General features: G+C 45.0%; 1 pseudogene; it reads right to left on the reverse strand.

Moving 5' to 3' along the window:
* The window catches only part of LOC102482187 (regulator of nonsense transcripts 3A-like), a 19,777-nt pseudogene extending 17,728 nt beyond the window's left edge, over positions 1-2,049 (reverse strand).
* Between the last annotated feature and the right edge of the window lie 1,262 nt (positions 2,050-3,311).

Below are 3,311 nucleotides of genomic sequence, written 5' to 3' on the forward strand. Positions count from 1 at the left end.
ATGCTGGGCACATGTGCGCTCATTATCTGGGACTGGCTAAGTGCGGATCATGACACTGAGACTTCGTTAGAGGTGCACTTAATCTCTCTCTCTCATGGAAGAAGTAAATAAATACATTTTATAAATATGTATATGGAAAACCAAAATAAAATGCACCTTGGCCTGCATGTAATTAAAAAGTCTGAAAGTTGGGAGACCAATTTCAAAAGTATTGGATTGTCAGCCAAGCCACGATGCATTTTTGCATCGAAAAACAGAAACACGCACCTTGACTTTCCTGACAACCTGCCGTAAGCCTGGGGCCAGGAGGAGGAGAACACTGCAAGGCTAACTCGTGGAGGGAGTCTGGGTTTACGTCTCGGGGCTCCCTGAGTGTGCCAGACAATGCACTCGCCCATGACCTGTGGCGGATCCCAGAACTGGGGTCCTACTGGGCGTGCTTGTCTAGCTGACTCTCTCGCTCGCTCGCTCACAGAAGAAATGAATGGGTAAGACTCTGAAAAAAAACGAAAACAAAAAAGTCTGAACTTCAGGCCGGACCAGTGAGAGTGAAAAGAAAGGAGATGGCTGACTGTCAGAATTCAGAAGCAAGGGGTGAGCCGCCAGGTGGTGCACAGAGCAACCCGAGAAAGGACTGGAACTCTTGCGCAATTCAGTCCTTGGTGTCGTTATTGTGATTGTGGATGGAGGTTTTTATTTTTAATATACAAAGGAGTAGCCAAAAGTGGGTTCTGAAAAGCAAGATTCCAAAACTGACTTCCCTGGAACCCTCCAAGTCCAAAAAGGCCCACAGGGGCTCTGGGAAGGAAGACATGTTCTCTGTCTCTCCGCCTCAGTCTCTGAAGTGTTCAGTTAATGTTCTCCGCCGTAAAAAGGAAACGGTCGGTCTCCTTCCCCTAACTATGCTGTCTCCCTGATTTAAGTACTTCTCACCTGTGAACGTCCTTGGTTGCTCCTGAACCGTATTCTGTCCCATAAAAGGCACTAAATTAAAGACTGCTTTGACTCTCTGCTTAGTGAAGTGACTTTAAAAAGTGCTAGAATTACTCCTCTCTTCACAGAGCTGAGGAAGTGTGCCTCAAATGTCACCTTGTTTCTGCAATTTGCCCCGAAAACCCATTTTGGACACAGTATCATGGCATAGATGTTTTGTTAGGGGTGTGTGTGTGTGTGTGTGTCTTTTTCCTCTCTCTCAGAAGAAACAAATAAGCTTTAACAACTATGTGTGCAGCTGAGTAGCCTCTCCTAGCACCCCGCATGTAGGTCGACCAACACAGAGACACACTCTATTTACCATGTCCGCGTGCCCGTCTGTATCTCTCCCTGGACTTCGGGGTTTCTCTAAAACATCTGAGGCTCTGTCCCAGCATCTAGCCCAAAGCCTGGGTACATGCCAGTTTGACTAACCTTGTGTCGAATGGAGATGCTCCCTCCTCCTTTCCTCCTTCCTCCTTCGTACTCTAAACTTTCCTCACACCACAGACAATACACGTTACGTCACTATCTATCTTTCATAATGTGGTCTGCTTTACCCCCGAAGTCTGTGCTACCCACCCAGTTTCTCATGAATTCTCCTTCTCTAGCGCTTGCCTTCTACTGTCCCATAGCATCCCAGGCTCTCCAAATAATCACCTGGTCCCTCCTTTTCATCTTCTAAATACCTGCTCACTTAACACACATTTCTCCATTTCCACTGCAACCGTTCTGTCTAAGCATCCATTCTGTCTAAGCATCCTTTCAGTTGGTTCCTCTTCCTCTACAGCTGCAGCCCTTCCATACATTTCCCACCCAACAGCCAGATGTCCTTTCTAAAAGGCAACGATGAGCAGAGCATGCCTGCTGAAAGCCCCTGGAGTCTCAGCATTCTGCTGAGAAGGCCTTTTGGGGCCCACCCTCTACCCCCCACTGCCCTTGCTGCACAGTCATCTCCTTGTACCTTCCACCCCCACAGCCACAAGTGTGGCAAATCGGTCTCCGAATAGATTTACTGGGCCTGACTCTTTTTGCTTCCTTGGGGAACTGTCTCCTGTACCTCACTCTTACCCCCATCATGGTGACTCCACCTGAGAGCACAAGTTCCAAGATGGAACTTGTGCTGGAAAAAGTGGTTTCCATTTCAACTCCTATGGCAACTCAAACTATTTCCATCAAGGTGCTTATTATACTGGCTGATTTAGTCGTAAGTCCCCTAACTAAACTGTGCAAACTCTTATTTCTAAAAGAAAAATTTGGCCAGGTCACCTCACTATGGCCAATTCTTTAAGGATTCCCCCACTTTCTTCCAGATGTGGGGTTGTCCAGCTACTTCACAAGGCTCCTCTCTTCATGTACCTCTAAGCTCTTACCATCTCCGCTATGGCCAGAAGCTCATCTATGTAGTACAGCTCAAGTCTTGCATATATAGCTTCCTTTGCCGGGACTACATTTTCTCCTTTTCTTTCTGATCAGTTAGTCCCCATCCTTCAATACCTATCTTAAGTATTCGCTCTTCTATTAAGTCTTTCAGCTCCCTCTCTCTTCTACCCAAAATTGATCACCTCTTCCACTTGAGCCCCACATTATCCATACAAATTTCTATAATTTACTTCTAGGCATTTCTTGGTTTGTACTTCTGTGTCTCCACCAGTCTATAAACTTTTCAAGAGCATGGGCGAAGCCCTCTAGCTCTCTTCTTCCTAGCACCTACTACTTCCAGAGAAGGTGCTCAGTATACCTTTATTGAATAAACGAATGAGTAAACGCCATCATTCTTCATGGCTCTACAATTTGACCTGTTCAGGTATTCTTTCTCTAATGTGAACTAACATAAATCAGATTGCCTTGTTTTGAACTCTCACACACGTAGCTATACAGTTGTTCTTCGGAGCTCCTAAGCATCTAAAGAGCAAGGACAGAGCATCAGTTCCTTTGTTTTACCTCCGTGCCTTACACATAGGCGCTCAATACACTTTTGATGACTGGTTGTTATGGTTCAATCTACTGTTCCTTTTTGATTCTGTAACTTACTAAAAAAATGTGTTTAAAGAACGCTTTCTCAGAAATCAAACAACTAAAATCACAAAATGTTCTTTTCTAAAAATAACGTATCCCCAAAACACTCAAGGCAGAGCTGTGTGTTTTCTCCTCTTCTATTAATCAGAGAAAGATGCTACTTCCTCCGTTTTCATTTTGTCTGCGTCATGTCTCTGTTGCCTAGAGATTTGTGGCTGTTGTTTCAAGAAAGCTCAAATGACAACAGGAGATGGATAGTCTCCTTGATTAAAAAGTGGTGCTTGGATACATCAACTCCCTCCAAATTCTAGGAGGAGAGG

The sequence above is a fragment of the Tupaia chinensis genome, unplaced genomic scaffold (genome assembly GCF_000334495.1).
Source record: "Tupaia chinensis unplaced genomic scaffold, TupChi_1.0 Scaffold000138_1, whole genome shotgun sequence".
Lineage (NCBI taxonomy): Eukaryota > Metazoa > Chordata > Mammalia > Scandentia > Tupaiidae > Tupaia > Tupaia belangeri.